This window comes from Herpailurus yagouaroundi, unplaced genomic scaffold, assembly GCF_014898765.1.
Source record: "Herpailurus yagouaroundi ecotype Mexico unplaced genomic scaffold, PumYag 164, whole genome shotgun sequence".
Taxonomy (NCBI): domain Eukaryota; kingdom Metazoa; phylum Chordata; class Mammalia; order Carnivora; family Felidae; genus Herpailurus; species Herpailurus yagouaroundi.
Window position 1 is genome coordinate 6,193,665 of NW_024412405.1, and position 20,398 is coordinate 6,214,062.

General features: G+C 49.7%; 1 long non-coding RNA gene across 1 annotated transcript in view; it reads left to right on the forward strand.

Moving 5' to 3' along the window:
* The first annotated feature begins 2,978 nt into the window (after positions 1–2,978).
* The window catches only part of LOC121037734 (uncharacterized), a 36,780-nt gene continuing 19,360 nt past the window's right edge, over positions 2,979–20,398 (forward strand). Inside the window, exons 1-2 of the long non-coding RNA XR_005793950.1 lie at positions 2,979–3,155; positions 3,318–3,525. This is a non-coding gene — a long non-coding RNA (uncharacterized LOC121037734). The remainder of the gene's footprint in view (positions 3,156–3,317; positions 3,526–20,398) is intronic.

Consider the following 20,398-nt stretch of genomic DNA (forward strand, 5'->3'; position numbering starts at 1 on the left):
TGGTAAAGTCCATTTTGTGCATTTCTGTAACTTTAGGAAGATCCACTTGGTTCCTGGTCCCGAATAAAAGCCCATTTTGGGGCGCCTGGGTGGCTCAATTGGTTGAGCATCCGACTCTTCAGGTCACGATCTCACAGTCTGTGAGTTCGATCCCCATGTCTGACTCTGAATTGACAGTGTGGAGGCTGCTTGGGATTCTCTCTCTCCGTCTCCCTCTGCCGCTTCCTTCTTGCACGCACATATGTGTGCTCTGTCTGTCTCTCTCAAAATAAATAAGCTTAAAAAGAAAAGAAAAGAAAAGAAAAGCCTGGCTTAGCTGTGTGCACAGGGACCAGGCAGAGCGGTGTGCTTTCCTCGAAGGAAGAGCACAGATTCCCTACCTGCCTAGTTTTCTTTTCATGAATTGTATATTGATTTATATTTTAATGAAACTTTGGCCGGTCTGCTAAATGCGAGTTTCTCCGAGACAAGATGTTAATCTGTATTTAATGCATGTATCATAAGGTTAAATCTGGCATGAAAGGCAATGGAGATCACCACTGTTCTTGGTTCAGTGCTTTGTGGGAAAGAGCAGGAGAACAAATCTAATTTTACAAGGAAATTGCTGAAAGAATTGATGTAATAGAATGGATATAATAGAGCAAGGTATTTAAAATTTGCATGCTCAGATGGGTAATAAGCACTTAGAAATTATCTCTGGCCACTGAAAAAGGACCATTTGTTACAAAGACACCACTGTTTTTTGATAGCCGTGAGCCAGGTTATTAACTTTGCCTTTTTTCAATTTGATTTTTTACTCTTAAGGTGACTTTACCCCAAGCATATTTTATTTTATTTTGAATGATTCAAACAAAGCGTATGTGTGCCTGCATGCATTTGAGCATACACGCGTTCTCTCTGCCTTACATATGATTTCATCGGAATTTAATCACGTGTGTGTTTATTTAGGGGAAAATAAATGCAAATATATCATCTTATTATAAATACAATTAATTGGAAAGGGAGCGCGCTGCCATCCTTGGAATTTCTTTTTGCGTTTTGATTTTTCTTTCATGTTTATTTTTGAGAGACCGAGACAGAAGGCAAGCGGAGGGGGGGCGGGGGGGTGGTGCAGAGAGAGAGGGAGACAGAATCCGAAGCAGACTCCAGGCTCCGAGCTGTCAGCGCAGAGCCCGACGCGGGGCTTGGACCCACGCACCGTGAGATCATGACCTGAGCCGAAGTCGGACGCTTAATCAACTGAGCCACGCGGATGCCCCTCTTTTTACATTTTAAAATGTGTGGGTTTTTTGTTGTTGTTGAAGGGAAAGGAGGAGCTGAAAGTTATTTCCAAATTACTTAAAACTGCTGCTGAGTTCTGATTCCTGATCCAGAGAAGTTCTACATGTTTGGCTTGCTAGCTGTGTGCCTTAAGCAGGACAGCGTCACATCGAAAAAAGCGGGGAGCAAACCTGTGCTCAGGCTTAGGGGGTGGCTGTGCTCCCCCATCGTTGTGCCCCCCCGCCCCCCGCAAACAACCTCCTTGCTGCAGTGATCTTGGTCCTCAACAAGCATCAGGGTAACCCAGGAGCCTGGTGAGCCTTCAGGATTACAGGGTGATGCGTAGTGAAAGAAGACGGTGACCCAACGTTCTGATGGCCCAGACACAACACGAGCTGGCCCGTGCTGAGGGGGCTGACCTTGGAGTTTTCCGGGCCGATAGAAAAGCGAGAGGGATCAGGCTGATTAAGTAAGACAGACAACTGAATATCTACTGTTCCCTCCGAGCAGTATTTGGGATGTAAAAGAACGTTTTCAGGCAGATGTGCTGTTTTAAAATAGGAAGGGCAAATCAAATATCAAGAAATACAATAAATTCATTTCTAACTGAGAGACCTCTCGATGGTTAATGCACAAAAGGATGTTTGGGTCATGCCCCCAACCCCCACCACCGAAGTTCACCTATAAGATAGCTTCTTAATAACGATATCCCATTTCCGAGAACAATCTTAGTTGATAATAAAGGAATTTTTATGAATTTAGTCGGTGACCCTGACATTTTACACTAACAAGGGAGCAGAATATAGTGGTTTTATTAGTGGACGAATCTTTCTTGAAGCTCTGAGGTTAGAATTGTCTTTGAGGGTTAGAAGTTTCTGGATACTGAGAGTCCTACATATAGGGTCCCGGGTCACAGCCTGCCCCCAAGGGAGGCATTTGAAAAAGAAAAATGCCAAGCTGCCTGGGTTTCTCACAAAAGGGAACACGGTGACGTCAGGGATACCTCGTGCCGTGAATTTTAAGGGTTGACCAGTTTACCTGGGCAGGTGGGGGGCGTATTTCAGAAACTGGGGAGAGCTCGGAAGATGATTGAGGAGAGGAGATAGACGGAAGGAGGGCCGGATGCAGTGTTCAGGCTGGTGGGCGTGGCCTCGGGGCCGGAAGCTGGTGCTGAGCCTCGGTGGTGACCTGTGGCCTCTGGTTTGGAGGTTGCCAGGGATGCCGGCCCCGGCCCTTTGCAGCCATGAGATGCTCACTCTTTGGAGTAAAGAAATCGGGGAGGACGGGTTTGCCGTCCAGGCCGTCTCAAAAACAAGCAGCATCCGTTATCAGCTATGGAAAGCTGGTTTTAACGTGGGGGACCATTCAAGTGGGGTACAGAGACGCAGTCCTGCTTAGGAGGATAAGCCCCGTGGAGGGCCCCACAGGGTGCAGGGGGCAGAGTCTGACTGGAAAGTTCTAGCAACCTAGGTGGCACAATTGGCCTCTTTCTAAGTGTCTCTGAGGAAGAGGCAACATTGTGGTGTGTCACAGATTGCATTGTGTTCCCTCCGAATTCAGATGCTGGATTCCTGAGCCTCATTACCCTAGAATGTGACCATCTTTGGAAATAGGGTCCTGGCAGATGTAATCGGTTGAGATGAGGTCACACTGCACACACTGCAGTGGGGGGGGGGGGGGGGGGAGGGGCGGGTCTCTCTGAGCCAATATGATTGGTGTCCTTGTACAGAGGACAAACTTGGACACAGACACATGTCTGCAGACAGAGATGGGGGTGAAGCTTCCGCAAGCCAAGGGACACCAAAGATTGCCAGGAAACCACCAGAGGCTGGGAGAGAGGTATGGACCGGATGTCCCTCGCGGCCACCGAGGGAGCCAGCCTGCTCTCAAATCTGGTAAAGTTTGACCAAGCGCTATTTTGAATTTCGCAAGCTTAGATGTGTGTCTTTAGGCGTAGTGGATGTCCGATTTAAAATCTCTGTGCACGTCCATTGTTTCTTGGTGGCAAATTCAACTTGTGTTTTGAGTAGTTAATTGTAGATTTGTCCGTATTTCAGCATCAAGTTTTGCTTTCAATGGCTCTTCCCAGTGAAAGTACACAACAGCCGTTTTTCAAGAGGCTGCCAGGGCGTGTCATTCGATGTCGCCAGAGGAACCCCCCAACACAGATCTCATGAGACAGTGCACCCAGGCAGAGTGGGCCACGGCGGGCCTCCTCACTGCGGTCAGAAATCTCAAAATTGAAAATTCCCAGTACTTCTTCAGGTCAGTGTAAGCCGGTTTGGCAAACAGCCCCTTTTCTGTGAAACGTTAATGTCGACTCTTAGATGTGGTTGTTAACACGCTAAATATAGGCTCCTTAATATTCATGCACATCTATAACAACAGGGTCCCCCTTTGTCCGTGAAAAAACCTGAGATCTTTTTCTCTTTTATGGGAAGGAGGAGGAGGAGGAGGAGGAAGGGGAGGAGGAGGAGGACGGGGAGGAGGAGGAGGAGGAGGAGGAGGGGAGGCAATCTGAGGGTTTTGCGTTTGGAGATGAAGGAGGATAGGGAAGCCGGAGAGTAATCTGGAGGGATTCAAGTCCTCCTTTGGTGAGGTTTGAAAGCAGCTGAAATCAAAGAGGGCACCGTCATTACTTGTCCTGACACAGGATCAGATAAAGCCAGAACCTACCCCCTGCTTGCAGGCACCTTGCTGAAAGTCCCGAAGGTCAGTAGGGGATAATCAGGAAACGTGTTGGGGGAGCCAGCCAGTTAACTGCAGAGACTGTGATTTTGATCTGAGAAGAGAGAGGAAGGCGGAAGAGGTAGGAGGTTACAATCACTCTGGTTCCCCAAGTGTTCCTTAGACCCAGCATAAGATAAGGATGCACCGAAGACTGAAGAAATGAGCCTCCTCTATCGTTCTGTGAAATAGAAAGTGACAGAGATCTGGATGGCGACGTCTTGCCAAAGGGAAAGTGCGAACTTTGTTCTTTTTTTTTTTGCTGACGGTGCTGTTGTATTAATAGTAACCTAGTCATCACGGTGACAGGTTCCTCCTAAAATATCTGTGGGGAAACATCTGGAGCAGGTGGAGCCGTCACCAGGGTACCTTTCGTCGGGTAAATGAGCAAAATTGTTATGAAGGAATTTGTCTTCATTCAGGCTGCTGTAACGAAATCCTACAGACTGGGGCTTGGAAACAACAGGAATTTAATTCTCGCAGTTCTGGGGGCTGGAAGCCTGAGGTCTAGGTGCTGGCCCATCCAGCGTCTGGCGAGGACACGATTCCTGGTTCACAGAACCAGATGGTGTCTTCTCCCAGTGTCCTCACCAGGTGGGAGGGCCGAGGGAGGGAGCTCTCTGGGGTCTTTTCTAAAGGCACTGACCCCATCCTTGAGGGCTCTACCTCACTACCCAATCACCTCCCAAAGCTCCCATCTCCCAGGAACACCAATCACATTGAGGGTTAGGATTTCAACGCATGAATTCGGGGAGGATGCAAACATTCAGTCTGGAGCATACTGGAAAGACAAGATAACATATTGAAACACACGGAGGCATATCATGTTCCCCCCCTCCCCCACCTGATTGTGGGGAAGACCATAGGAAAGGAAATTTGTGGGGTGGACCCCGAAGGGGTTGTAATTCAGAGAAGCAAATAACCTTTGAGAGGCAAGGTGGTTCTGTGGATATTCTGGAAAAAGGCTTTGAACGGTAATCTGCTGCTCTGCCCAATGCTCGAAACACTGGAAAGCAGTTCGTATTCAATGAAAATAGCCGAGACGACAATCTCCAGGACTTCCTTTTCTTACAGAAATATGGTCAAGGCACAAGTTGCGAACCAGCTTTATTACTCTACGTTTAATATCCCTTATTTGTTTAGCGATTCTTTCAAAGTCCGAATGGAATGGAAGTCCAAAGTCCACCCCCGCTGCTTTTTTTTTTTTTTTTTTTTTGGTGACTCAAATCACTTTTTTCAGGAAATTGCTTGTATAGGTTTTCAAATGTTTTGTTATGAGTTTTCCAGGCCCCTCCCTAGAATGGAGCTGTTGCCCTAAAACCTGAATTTAGCTTTATATCCACTTGAGAAACTGTCTTAGCCGGGGCTCCAGGCCATCCTGCCCAATCCACGGCAACTGAAGCTTAGGGAAACTTCTGAGCTTCGCCTGCTTTTCCAGATCTTTCTCCCCACCTCCCTCCCCGCCCCCCTGCCGACAGCTGTTGCTTGTGTATCTGCAACAGGAATATCCTCTGGGTCCGATGGTCGGTTGTGCTGGGGTACAGGGAGGGTTGCAAAATCCTGACCGAGGCCCCTTAGCTCTTTGGACCCCTGGCTCACGCACCTGTTTTCCTCCTTCCCACTGACCTTCCCACCACACAAAAACCTTAAGATCAGTCATGATAACAGGATGGCAACAATACAATAATACAGTAGGTACGGTTCCTGGACAATGTATTTATTTATTTAAATAAACAAACTAACATCTGTACAGTTCTCAGACCCTTCTGTCTCTCTCTTTTTTTTTTTTTTTTTTTTGGCTGGTTATTTATATTTGACAGAGGGGGAGAGAGCGCAAGCAGGGGAGGGGAGGAGAGAGAGAGAGACAGGATCCGGAGCGGACTCTGCTCCCGCAGCAGCAAGCCCGATGTGGGGCTCGAACTCGTGAACTGTGAGATCATGACCTGAGCCGAAGCCAATGTTCAACCGACTGAGCCACCCAGGTGCCCCCTGGGTGAACAATTGATCGAAATGAAAGGACAGAGCCTGGGAGGAAGGAGAGGCTTTCCCGTGTAAACATGAGGGGCTGGAGCCCAGGGACAACCGAAAAGTCCCACGTTACTGGAGCAACAGCCCCAGGGAAGCTCAAACCGCCTGCCTGTGCGCCCGGGTGGCGGTGAGCAGAGACCCGGAGCCGATGCAAGGGGACGTTCACCATTGTGCTGGATTGTCCCCCGTGCAGGCAAGAATGTTCAGGAAAATAAAAGCCCCCGAGATGATTTCTTACATCTTCAATTACTACAGTCTTCGTAAGATTGTAGAAGCATGCCTTCTCTGACAAGGTCAAATTTATAAATTTCAGGCCTGGGAAAACTTAAGGATTTTTCTCAGCCTTTAAAAAAGATAGCAGTGGGGGGATCACGTGTCAGCGTTTGCCTTTAAAATAAAATCAAACGTATGGGTGTTGGAATCAAGATGCTGTTGGGCAGGTATGATTTAATAAATATTTTCACGGAACAGAGGGGGAAGAGGGTCGAAGACATTGCATCAAGGGACGCTGACGCCCTTGACTAGAGGGAAACTTATAATTTAGTATAATTTATTTCCAAACGTGTTCATCTTTTAAAAACACTTCTTTAAAGTTTATTTCTTTATTTTGAGAGAGACAGAGAGTGAGCGAGCAGGTAAGGTACAGAGAGAGAGGGAGAGAGAGAATCCCAAGCAGATACCATGCTGTCTGAGCAGAACCCAATGCGGGGCTTGATCTCATGACCATGAGATCACGACCTGAGCCCAAATCAGGAGTCGGATGCTTAAGTGACTGAGCCACCCAGGCGCCCCTCCCCACCCCCAGAACATTTTATTCTAAAATAATTTCAGATGGATGGAAAATTTACCAAAAAAAAGGGTAGCAGGGCTCCCATACTGCCTGTTCTTGGGGTGGTAGGATGAATCATACCTACCAGGTTATACTGCCTGGAAGCAGAGAGTGTCCGCTTGTGGGGCAGAAAGAGACCTTGCAGATGGGACCCCTCTAGGACTTTGCATGGAGGGTTATCCTGCATGATCCACATGGGTCCCTACTGGTTTTGGAAATGCCCTTATAAGAGGGAGGGCAAGGGAGATTTGGCTATAAAGAGAAGTTGACGAAAGAAGCAGGACCCTCCCTGGGTGACGTACTTTGAAGCTAGAGGAAGGGGCCATGAGCCAAGGAGAGGGCCAGGGAATCTCCCCTCCCCCTGCCGGGGCGCCCCGCCCTGCCGCCCCCTGACTTCAGCTCACCGAGACCGACCTCACACTTGTGGCCTCCAGGACCTCAAGAGAATACATTTGTGTTGTTTCAAACCACTAAAGTTGTGCTAATTGGTCACAGCTGCAATAGGAAACGAATCAACCCAGATTCACTTATTCTTAACATGTTACCCCATTTGCTTTTCTGTTCCCTCATTCTTCCCCTTATGCGTATAGACGCTTTGTTATGGGTGGTGGTGCTGTAACCCCTGCGAGTCAGGGGAGAGTAGTGACCCGGCATGTTTTCTGTAGTAAAAGGGGACAGGACAAGAAGTCAGACCAGGGCTGCTCTGGGAAGATCAGCTTGGTCCACCAACACACTTCATGATTTTCTACTGCCTTGGCCAGTGGAGACGTTGTCCTGTGCTGTCGACCTGTCCTTCCGGAAGATGCTTTCCACACCTTCTTGTGGGCTCTGCATGAACACATGCCTCTCGTTGGTCTGCACTGGGGAGTCCCTGCGTACCACCAGGACCTGGTGGCCCCTGCCATCCGGACCTTGGGTCACTGTCCCCTCTGGGTCTCCCTGGGCAAGCTAGCTCCTTTGGGCCGTGGACCCTCATGCACACCTGTCCCTGCCTGTCCACTTACCTGGCGAACTCGTATTCACCCAGCAGCCTTAGCCTGCCATCATCCCCCTGGGAAAGCCTTCTTCTGTACCCCAGTTTTCCACCACTGCCCCCACCCGCATACTAGTTTAGAGTTCTGGTGGATACGTCCACATTACCTCGTGCTTTCCCGTGTAACACGTATCATTATTATAAGGACTTAATCGTGTGTGTATGTAGCATGCTGGTGAGATTCAAGCACAAAAAACATCGCCTATCTCCTACACATCTGGGATGTTCCCAATTATGGAAAAAACAAGTCATTTGACTTCCTGCCTTTGGCCATGTGGGGGTGATGCAAATCCCTCCCAGCTTGGGTATGTGAGGGGGTGCCGGATCGCTGAATCATCTTTTCAGATTTCTTTTTCCTCTGTCTTAGCAAAGGCTGCGCTTCCCTTTGGCGTCTATAATGCCTGGCGAAGGAGGCAGGGGTTTTCATTAGGAGCCCACAGGTCTTTGGGAGGGAGGGGACTGAGCTCCCTGCGGTAGCCCCCATTTCAATGTGGGTGACGCCGGAGAGAGGGCGGAATGCCTGGACAAGCCTGCCGGGGGAGAGGAGAGACCCAGCTGGCATGATTTTGCAAAACTCGCAGCAACCATTTTGCCTGAAGCTGGAGCCACCTACGTGCCCAAGCATCTGGTCCTGGACCGGGTGCTTTGGGAACGATGAGGGCGTGTGTGAGTGTGACGTAAGTAAGCGGTGCACCGGATCCTGGGTCCGCCCGCAGGCTCCCCGCTGGATCTGGTGCGTGAAAGCACCTGGGGACGCTTGTGTGCTCGACTGGGAAGGGTCAGCACTACAGTATGTTTGTACCCCTGTCTAGTGAGAGTAGATCACACCAGATAGCTGTGATCGCGTCTGCCCTCCGCGACAGAGTGACAATATCTTGAGGGCAAGGCTGTGTCTCATTACCTGGGGCAGCTGATAGACCTCGCGCTGCCTGGGACGATGCTTTGTTGAATGAACGGATGAAACGACACCACAGTAAGAAGATCCACTCGAGGGGCACCCGCGTGGCTCAGTCGGTTGGGTTGGCTGTCCCACTTCGGCTCAGGTCCCGATCTCACGGTTTGTGAGCTCAAGCCCCGCATCGGGTTCTGTGCTGACAGCTCAGACTCTGCTTTAGGTCCTCTGTCCCTTCTCTGTCTGCCCCTCTCCTGCTCGCACGCTCCCTCTCTCTCAAAAATAAACATTAAAAAAAAAAAAAAAAAAGAATATCCTCTCCAATATCAACTTCTCCACAGACCTTCACAACTAACCTCACTCTCTTCACTTGGTTTGGTAAATGCAGGAAAGCTCTATGTTATCTACCTATCTCTGTATCTACGTGTATATATATGAGTAGTACTTGCATGTATAATATCTATTTCCAGGATCATCGTTTTTTATTTTTTTGTGCCTTTTTTTTTTTAATGTGTATTTATTTTGAGAGAGAGGAGGGAGGGGTGGAGAGAGAGAGGGAGAGAGAATCCCAAGCAGGCTCTGTACTGTCAGCCCACAGCCTGACGCTGGGCTCAATCCCATGATCTGTGAGCTCGTGACCTGAGCTGAAACCAAGAGTTCAACCCGTAACCACCGACTGAGCCACCCAGCAACTCCTATTTAAAAAATTTCTTTAACAATTTCTGTATTTCCTGGGACACCTGGGTGGCTCAGTCAGTTGAGCGTCCGACTTCGGCTCATATCATGATCTCACAGTTTTTGAGTTCGAGCCCCACGTTGGGCTCTGTGCTGACAGCTCGGAGCCTGGAGCCCGTTTCAGATTCTGTGTCCCCCTCTCTCTCTGCCCCTCCGCCACTAACACTGTGTCTCGTCTCTCTCAAAAATAAATAAACATTAAAAATTTCTGTATCTTCTGATTTGGGAAAAGCAATGGGCATATATTAATTCTAAAATTAATTTTTAAATTAAAAAAAAATATATATTTTAGAGAGAGTGCACATGAGCAGGGTGGAGGGGCAGAGGGAGAGAAACTTTTTTTTAAAGTTTGTTTATATTTATTTTGAAAGAGAGAGAGAGCATGTGCAGGGAAGGCCCAGAGAGACAGAGAGAGAGAGAGTCTCAATCAGGCTCCATGCTGTGAGCATAGAGCCCGATTCGGGGCTTGAACCCATGAACCGTGGGATCATGACCTGAGCCAAAGTGGGGCGCTTAACCGACTGAGCCACCCAGGTGCCCCCGGTATTATTTTAAAATTCTGCACATTATGTTTGACTACTTTTCTTCTGTCTAATTGACCTACTATTTCTCTATCAGTTCTTTGGTGGGACCATAATGTTCTTTTTTAAAGTTGCATTACCTCACAACATTTTCAATTGAAAAACCTGCCTCTTTTGAAGCCCCAGAACTCCCTTCCCTCCCCCAGGACAGTAGCTGTATTCTTAGTGTCCTTTAAGAAAATACCTGTAAAATCTGAAGTTCCAGAGAGCTCACCGTTCATCAACCACTGCTCTATGTTATCCCGGAAAAACACCTACACGCTTCTCTGTACTCGAGCTGGCCTCCACGTGAGAAGACTAAACATCGTCTTCCAGGATGTAATGTGGGGGCCAGGGAGGCTCCCCCTGCACCCCAACACCTTCCCTTTAGTTGGAGAAAACATTCCTTCTACAACTGAGGGGGAGAAAAGTCCTTAGCTTGAATTCACTTTCTGCAGTCTATGCCTGGTGTGGGGTTCTGGTGTTCGAATCGGTGGCAGGGGCACACTGAATGACCCTTTTGAGAACCAAATAGCAAAGTCCCCCCGGGGTAGGGAAGAAATGGGCTGATAAAGGGAAGCCGGAGGTGCCAGAGACGGAGTTCACCAAGTTCGCGGTTTTGTCCGGGGCGCAGGCTGGTCCTCCGTCTCTGAATGCTTTTATAACTGTTTTTGGCTGACTTGACATGGAAGTTTGCATAAAATAGGCTTATTTAATAGAAACCGACCTTGTTCTTTTTCCGGGCCCGCAATGGAAATTTTCAATCGGAGAAAGTCTGTTTAATAAATGCATTTTGTAAACATTACATCGAATTTGCCCAAAGTGTCTTTACTTTCATGCGGCTTTGCACAATGAGTTCCATCCGGGAAAAGCCACATTTTTCGGGGGTGGGAGTGAATTTCTTCTATTTTCTTCTCAGGACAGTCTGTGAAATCACCAATCTCCCTGGTGCGTTTGACCAGAAAAATGAAACTTCATGAGGTGATGGGGCAGTTGGGGGGCTGCTCGTGATGAATCAGCAGCAGTTTTTGCATGACCGTTCAATTTTTAATGCTGTGAACTGACTTTTTAGCCAGAGAGCACCTACTGGAAAGCACTGGACCCTGCAGTGTGTTAATTACCCAAGGTCCATGTTCCACCCCTTGTGATGAATTTCATTCTGCAGGTGTCTTTAGGAAATGAGAGAGTTGTCTGGGGGGGGGGGGGGTGGGTTGCATTTCTTTAATAGGGCAAGATACATATCCGACGTGGGAAGGATCATGAGGAATCATCCAGGGGGCATGGCTCTTCCAAGGAGAAACCCCAAATCAAAAAGATCCCAAAGCACTAGTTGGCGGCGGGGCTATAATGATGACGCATTATTCTGACTTCTAATTTGCACTGCGTGTTAGTAGAGGGATTCCTTTGGAGTCCCAGTCATTCCCAGCAAGTCCCAGGCTTAATTTGTTTTCCCAGTGGCAGGAAAATATTCACATCCATGTCCAAACTCGCAAATTGAATCCAGAAATTTACTGAAGACTGAGGAAAGTGTCCTAGGGTCATAACCACTCCTCCAAACTGTGGAAAAGCCGAAAATCTCTTTAGCACATGGAAGGCAACGGTATTGGGTTGTTGGAGGCGAGAGTTGTGCTCCTCTCCATTCCCATTTGTCTCCGTGACCTACATACAGTGTCCCCCGAAATTGTGGGGGATCCACACGGATATGAGAGCACGCAGGGTCCCCGGCCCACCCCCAGGGTTCTGGCCTGGTGCAGTCAGGTCAGCCTAAAGAGACCGAGAGGTGGGATGTTCCAGAGGGAAGAACACAGTCCCAGCGCTCCGGTATCCGTCAAGGTTGTAAGAGTGTGATTCCATGCCCCAGGTGACAGCCAAGGATTTGCTTCTGATCCAAAGTCAGCCATCCTCAAGCTGAACAGCAATCTACAAGTTGGCCTTGCTTTAGCACTCTGACCCCAGGGGTGACTGAACACCTGACCCTTGGGGCGCCTGGGTGGCCCCCATGGTTACGCGTCCAGCTCTTGGCTTTGGTTCAGGTCATGATCTGACCTTGTGGGTGCGAGCCCCGCACTGGGCTCTGGGCTGACAGCGCAGAGCCTGCTTGGGGTTCTCTCTCTCTGCCCCTCGTGCTCTCAAAATAACATGAAACCACCCCCCACCCCCCACCCGCCGCCCAAAACACAAAAACCTGCCGCTTGTTCAAAGACTGCGAATGGAGACCCACTGAAAGGGACGCAGGAAGTTTTTGAGACGTAAGAAACACCCAGACAGCCTCAGCTTCTGTGAATCCTGGTTATGTGGCTGCCGGATGGCTTTTCTTCGAACACAGGTTTTAACCTTTCTGTGTGTTTTAACGCTCGACTGCTGCAGACCTGTGGACTTTAAGGTTGACTGCTTGAAAGCACATGGTGGGTTAGGAATTTGGGCAGGGCTCACGATGCTACTCCTCGTGCCGTTGGCGGGTCTCACTTGTTCCTCCGCTCGGCGGACTGTTGGGGCTGAGCTGGAAGGTCCAAACAGGCTTTGCTCACGCGGCTGGCTCCGCGGAGCCCCTTTCTCGCCACATGAGCCAGCTTGAACTTTTCACCACTTGCTGACTTGGGAGTAGTCGGCCTTCCGGCATGGAGACGGGCTTCCAAGCAGCAGGCTGAAGAAAGCTGGAAGGCTGGCCTCGGCACAGGCACGGCACCACTGTTGCCACATTTTGTCGCTCGCGGCACTGTCCGAGACCAGTGGGAACCCAAGGGGAGAGGGACAAGGGTTTTCTTCCGGCTTGAGGAGCAGCATAGGCTGCCAGAGGGGTAGAGAATGGATGGTGGCCATCGTGGGAGATTGTCCCCTATGCACCCGCCCCCATTCATACGTTTGTGCCCTCACCCCCAAGGTGATGCTGTTTGGAGGAAGGGCCTTTGAGAGGTGAGTACCGTCAGATGAGGTTAGGAGTGCGATCCTTGTGACGCCATTAGGAGAAGGGACACGAGATCTCTGTCTCCCTGTCACGTGAGGCCACGGCAGCGAAGCAGCCATCTGCAAACAAAGAAGGGAGTTCTCCAGACCCTGCGTCTGCCAGCACCCCATCTCGGACTTGCAGCCTCCAGAACTCTGGGAAATAAACAGTTGTTGCTTCAGCCCCCAGACTATGGTATTTTGTGATGACAGCCCCAATGGACCAAGACGCGACAGCAAGAGACAGAATTTAACGGAGCGAGGGGCTGGTAGGACTCCTTGCCTTTGAGGCTGAAAAGTACAACTTGCGGAGACGCGCTGAGTCATCGCTGCAGGCAGCGAACGGCACGGAGGGCGCTGCTCGGTGGGCGCGGTTCTTGGCAGTGAGGACGTCGAGTGAGTAACAGGATGGAGAAGAAGGTCCTTTCTCGGAGGGACTGCATCCGACGCCTGGAAGGAGGGCACTTCTCTTCTGGGTTCCGGACCTGGCTCAGTCCGTGGAAAGTCCATATGCTTTCTCCTCCTCTCCTTCCCCTCCTGCTTCTTGCAGCCTCCTCGGATACACAGACTCGCAGCACAGACAGCCTGTGCCACCCCCCGGGGCGGGGGCAGAAGACAGCTGTGATGGCATGCCTCCCCTCCCACCCCGGTCCCCTCTCTCACCCCTGGGGCTCACCTGTCACCAGCCACTTCCAGCTGCAACGTATGAAGCCTCTCGGCAGGTGGTCACTCTGGCGTTCCTGGAGGGTGAGGGCTTTCGGTGGGTTTTGTTTTTGTTTGGAGACCGGCTCCCTTCTGGTGGCCATATGTAGCCCCTCAGGCCTCCCATAAACCACCCTGGCGACAAGGCAGGGCCCTTAACATCATTCCAGTTGTTCGTAGACGCGCTAACCTGAAATTAAGATACGATTCGTTCATCTTGTTAAGAAGATGGGTCTCTCGAGTCAGGTTAATCTACTAGTGCATTTTCCAGCCATTCACATACTCAGGGAGAGCCTTTTCTGCTCCTGAACCTTCCAACATTTCAGTCTACGCCCGGGGGCCCTAATTTGGGGCAGGACTGGGTTCCTTTCACCCCTTCTATCAATCATTTTTTGCTCCCTGTGCAAACACGGCTTTGTCATTGTTCCAAAAATAGGTGCTTTCAAGGAGCCTGGTAACTGGTTGATCTTGTTCTCCTCTATGGCTGTTTTTACTTGTAGCAACAACGAGAAGACGTGACCACCATTTTTCACCGCCGTAAAACGGTTCTCTCGTGGATATAAACAACTCACCTTTTGGCCTTGTAGTTTACTCACTGGGGAGCATGATTATTTTTTTTATTGCCTTGTAAAGTAGCTTGCCTGTCACATTATAGCTTAATTGGGAACACAACATAATAAATAATTTAAAATAGGAATATTGCTGTCTGTATAGGGAGGCGAGGAAAACACAACCCAGATTAGGTCCCTCTGGTGTTGCTCAAGGGTTCTAGAACTGTGGTGCTTTAAATAAAATTTGCACCGAGAATGCCTCTGAATCTTCTCTTTCAAAATTTGTTTAATGTTTATTTATTTTTGAGAGAGAGAGAGAGAGAGAGAGAGAGAGAGTGGGGGAGGTGCAGAGAGGGAGGGAGACACAGAATCCGAAGCAGGCTCCAGGTCCGAGCTGGCGGCACAGGGCCCGACACGGGGCTTGAACCCGCGGACCGCGCGATCGTGACCCGAGTCGAAGTTGGGCATTTAACCAACTGAGCCACCCGGGCACCGCTACCTCTGGGTCTTTTCTCAAGCTGTTCTGCCTCTAATTCCCCAATAAAAACAGGTTACGTGGTTTTGTTTTCCCATCTGCAGATTGAGGGTTTTTTGTCATCAGAATGTGTTCGGTGGAAAGGATCTTAATACCTTTCCTTTGTAGCTCCGTGGGTTTGTTAATAGCACCCACATCACAGAGCCGCTGGCCATACACGAGACAGCCACACAGCCTGGCAAAAAGCAAAGATTGAACGACTATCAGGCGTAAAGTCAAGGGCTTTCTTCCAAACTGGACCTTTAGATGCCAACAGAGCCGACTCCGTCCCTGAAAACATGCTCGAGATGTTGCTGTGAACATAGTTTTCAGATGTGATGAACACTTTCAACCAGTTGACTTTCAGTAAAGCAGTTGTCCCCTTACTCTGAGCTCATCCCATCAGCGGAAGGCCTCAAGAGCCAATACTGAGCTTTCCAGGAGAAGGAATTTTGCCTCAAGCCCACAGCACCGAGATCCTGCCTGATCTTCGGACCTGCCAGCCTGACCTACCGACTGTAGGCTTGCCAGTCCCGTGATCACGTGAGCCAATTCTTTAAAATCACTCTGTCTCTCCCAACAGATATGTGTCTCGTTGCTTCTGGTTTTCTGAAGGGCCCCGACTAATACACTGTGCTCCTGTGCTGTTTGAATTTATCTTTAACCGCAGCCGTGTATTATTTTCATAAAAGAAACTACTGGATTTCAGGGTGTAGATAGACGTGGGGCAGACTCTTGGATGCTTCTTCATTCAACACCTGAGACGTGCAGGCATGGAGACTGTCTGCTACAGAGTCACTTCAGGAGCCCCCGGGGGGCATAAGGGTGAGGGTGTGCCAGCTTGTGGCTTCTGGACGGGCAGGTGCTAACTAGACTCGAATTCCTAAAGTGGAAGTTGGCCTCCACACAGTATCAGTTGTCAAAATGGAAAATGCTGTTTCGTGACCATTGGGAACCTATTGTGGGTAATCAGGAAATCATGGAGTTGTTTGAGGGGAATATGTGGTATTTTTGATATAAGCACTTAATCTTTTGAAGTGTGGGGATAGTTTGGGGGACAACCAAGCAAGAATTTACTTCTGAGTAGCAAAGAAAGGGAGAAATCCAGCCATTTAACTCACTGTGCCACTGTGTGTAAGCGTAAGCCTTGTTCCTTCCTAAAAACGAGAAAGTTGGAGGTAAATGATCTTGTAGATTCATTGTCCAGTTCCACAGGGTGACAGGTTCCTGAGGATGCTGTCCTGCCCCGTCGCGCTGTCTCTTACGCTCTTTGCCCGTGAGCGCCCTCCCTTGACCAGCTGTGCTGAGAACCAGGCCGTGGTCCCAACCCAGGATGGCGTCACTGCTCGGCTGCAGGGCAGTTGGATGAGGTGGTTTGTCTGGAACGGATTAGAAGGTCCAGAGACGAGGTGGGAAACCAGAAGCAGCCTTGTGGTGGGGGACTCGGGAAAATGCCAAGAAGTTGGGCATAGCAAAGCAGCGATCGGGAGAGCCGCATGCGGGAGGAACGTGGATTTGCGTACATCCAATGGCGACGTTGCGCACAACGTTGGCCTGGACCTTGATCTGATGCGAACTGATAGCTGATGCCTTTAGGTTGGAAGTCGGTGGCGAGGCGCTTTCTCCTACCCAGTCGCTGCTGTGTGTGGAGCACTCCGCACAGGTTATGGTTAATCTGGATTAATCTTCACAACAAACCTGTGAGGTTGGCATTATTTTCCTAAGTTTATTGTACTTATTTTGAGAGAGAGGTGGGGGAGGGGCACAAAGAGAGGGAGAGAGAGAGAGAGAGAGAGAGAGAGAGAGAATCCCAAGCAGGCTCCACGCTGCCAGCACGGAGCCCGACGAGGGGCTTGAACTCCTGAACTGTGAGATCATGACCTGAGCCGAAATCAGAGCTGGATGCTTAACTGAGCTCTCCCAAGCATTCCTTATTTCCCTAATTTTTACTACGCGATGATACTGAGGCTCAGATACTGAAAGAGCTTTCCTAGGGTCAGAGAGCAGAGTATTCAACTGGGAAATAGTGGAGCTAACATTCTGCCTTCGGTCTTTCTGACCCCAAATCCGTAGATGATCCATTATACACCTGTGCTTTGAGTGATTGGCTAAGGACTGAATGAACAAATGAATGCATATTTGGCCTGTTTGATATCTTACAGCAAAAAATTACCCCATCCCTTGCATAATGCACTTAAAAATAATTTTCAGGGGCGCCTGGGTGGCTCAGTCAGTTGGGCGTCCGACTTCGGCTCAGGTCACGATCTCGCAGTTGGTGAGTTTGAGCCCCACGTCAGGCTCTGTGCGGACAGCTCGGAGCCTGGAGCCTGCTTCGGATTCTGTGTCTCCCCCTCTCTCTGCCGCTCCCCTGCTCATGCTCGGTCTCTATCTCCCAATAATGAATAAACATTAAAAAAAAAGTTTAAAAAAATTTTCAAGGGGCTCAATTGGCGGTTGATTTCAGCTCAGGTCACGATCCCAGAGTCGTGGGATTGAGCCCCCTGTGGGGCTCCACACAGAGCATGGGGCCTGCTTGTGACTCTCTGTCTCTTTCTCTTTCTCCTGTGCTCTCTCAAATATAAATAAATAAATAAGTTAATTAATTAGTTAAGAATAATTTTCAGAATTGCACTTATAAGGGTGGAGAGGGGCCTTTAACCATGTGGGGCTTTGGCTTTGCAGACCCTCTGAGGGCAGGAAGAGCACAGAACCAATTCTGTCCTTTTTAGGCGAAGAATTCGGCCAAGTGGGGCTCGGAGAGCTGCTCAAGGGTGCTGGTTTCAGACGGATCACAGAGCCACCCATACATAAATGCTTGCTGCTTTAAGCTCTTTATCTTTTTCCAGCCTGGGATTTGGTGCCCAAAGTCTCCCCCTTCGACATGGAGCTGACACGCTGGGCAGATAAGTCCCATCAACTATGTCACTGCCTCACCTCATGGTTAGTCACGCATGCTTGTTTTTATGAATGGTGTTGAAGAAAGAATTCATGACTACGGGGCTTGACTCAGACAGGGGTCCAGATGCTGTAGTCAGAGAAGCCTCTTCCAGGGCTTTGGGAGCAAAGAAAGCACCCCGTCCTCCCTACACACACACACACACACACACACACACACACACACACACAGACGTTCTTCTCCCGAGAAAGCCCCTCGGAGAAATGGCGATGGCACACTGTCACGAGTCACGGCTAAGTGAGACATTTTACCTAAAACCACGGAGAAGTGTGAGGGGTGAGTTGAGCAGCCTCCACTCAGCCCTCACCCCAGCATGGATTGTCTTATCAAGACACCGTGTCCCATCCTACAGAGACAAGGGCCAGCCGGCCTCAATGTTGTGGGGCAGGCAGAAAGCCCGGGAGCCTGGTGGGGCGCAGAGGACGGCCCTGGGTTGGCTCCAGTGCGGGGCTCAGAAGCTGGTAGAGGAAAACCAGAGCGTGGCCAGATACTTGTGGTTTGACAGATAGGAAATATGTGCATTCGACTCTTTTGGATGTTTTGGGAGGGATTGTAAAAGCAGGTAAACTGAGGCGCCTGGGTGGCTCCGTCGGTTGAGCATCTGACTTTGGCTCAGGTCACGATCTCTTAGTTCGTGAGTTCGAACTCCGCATCGGGCTCTCTGCTGTCAGCGCCGAACCCACTTCGGATCCTCTGTCCCCCTCCCTCTGGGGCCCTCCCCCGCTCAAGTGCCCCCCCCGCTCAAGTGCCCCCCCCAAAATAATGAAATCATTTAAAAATTGGGCAAACCATTTTAAAGATTTGAACTCATGGGTTAGAAGTGTAAACTGATTAATGACCCCAGTTTTGAAGAATTTCAATAAAAATCATTTAGGCTTTTTTTTTTTTTTTTAGTCATAGAATTATGTTTTCTGAATGAAATATGGATCAGAGAGAACGCAGAAATGGTAGCCACACACCTTCTCTCTCTGTTTGGTTTGTTCACGGGGTCGTGAACTGCCCATGTACCTGGTGTGTGGCCTCCAGAAAGTTCTTTCACTTTTCTGAGCCTCAATGCCCTCATCTATTATTTTAAAATAAGCACATTGGATTGTACGAGCCTTCCATGACTTTCTGGGTCTGAAATTCTCTGATTTTTCCATAACTCGTTCATTTGTTTTTCCCTGATCCAATTTCAATCAGGAAGGGGGGTGAGAAAGGGCAGCGAGGGAGGGAAAAAAAAAAAAAAGACAACTATTGAACAAGTATCAACCAAATAGCAAGCACCATAGGCTCATTATTTCATTTAATTATGGTAACAAATGTGGGAAGCACATAGCATTATTGTCACATTGGACAGGTGGAGACACAGAGGTTCAACTTTGCCTGAGGTTGAGAGATTGATGTGATCGAGCTGATTATTCAAACCTGAGTCTGGACGACTCTGGAATGCCGATTCTTTCCTTTGCGCGTCTTTCCACCACGAGGCATTGTCTCCCAAGAGGGGCACAAACAGAAGGGACAGTGAGATTGGGGATCAAGGGAAGAGATGTGAGATGCTGAAGGGCCAGAGGAGATGTGATGTAGATGGAATACAGGACTGCTACCAAGTTCTTAACACTGTTCTCCCCCACGGCCCGGAGGTGGCCACACGTCCCCCGTGGCACCGAGGCTCCTCAAGCAGAGAGGTGGGCCCTCTGGGCGACATTGGGGAGCCTCCCAAACTCCTCTTGGGACCTCTCACGGCCTCACTGGGGACAGTCTAGGCACCATAGCAAGGGAGACAGGCCAATCAGGGAAGGGGGGAGGAGCAGAGATAGGTATTTATCTCTCTACCCCTCTCTGGAGGACATCTCTAGACTCAAACTTGTAAGAACTATTCCAAGAAGGCCAGCTTTATGTTGCAAGGATTTAGATCCACTGTTAGCCTGCCCTTCAAAGTTGGCTGTGACTTTGGGACACAGATGCTTCCCCGTTGGCCGCCGGAGAGGGCAGGGCTGGGAGCCAACTTCTCGCTGGATGTTCGAGACCTGTAGACATCCCAGTTTTGTTGCTGTAATTGCTCCTTGCTTTCGGGAGATCGGAGTTGCTACGAGGTGGGATTAGAGCTTCCAGATACGGTGGCGTGGGAGTGAGGCAGGGGCCTGTCGCTGAGAGCCGCTGTCTGTCCATGCTGAGACCCAGGCTGCTTTCCGTGGATGCCCGCCCTGCGTGGGAGCCAGTGGTGGGGTGTGTGGTAAATACCTACGACGTGTGTGTCCCTGTGTGGTCGACGTGGGCAATGTGCTGTGCCTACTGCCCGAGGTGAGGATGTCAGTGTCCTCTGTCCTGTGTCTTGTTAAAGCTGCGGTCGTCGAGGCTCCTGGGGCTTGTGCACAGCTGGGAGCACGTCCAATCTGGGGACCTGCTGGGTCACTGCCTGGCACTCATGCCCCAAACACGGTCTCCAGAGCCGGGGCTGTGCATCCAGTCCCCTGGGAGCATCCTTGATGCTTATGTCTTCCCTTCCCTGTTTGTGGCTTTTGTTTGCCTTAAATTTAAGCTTGTGTAGATTCCTTACGTTTTAAAAATTTTTTTTTCAACATTTATTTATTTTTGGGACAGAGAGAGACAGAGCATGAACGGGGGAGGGGCAGAGAGACAGGGAGACACAGAATCGGAAACAGGCTCCAGGCTCTGAGCCATCAGC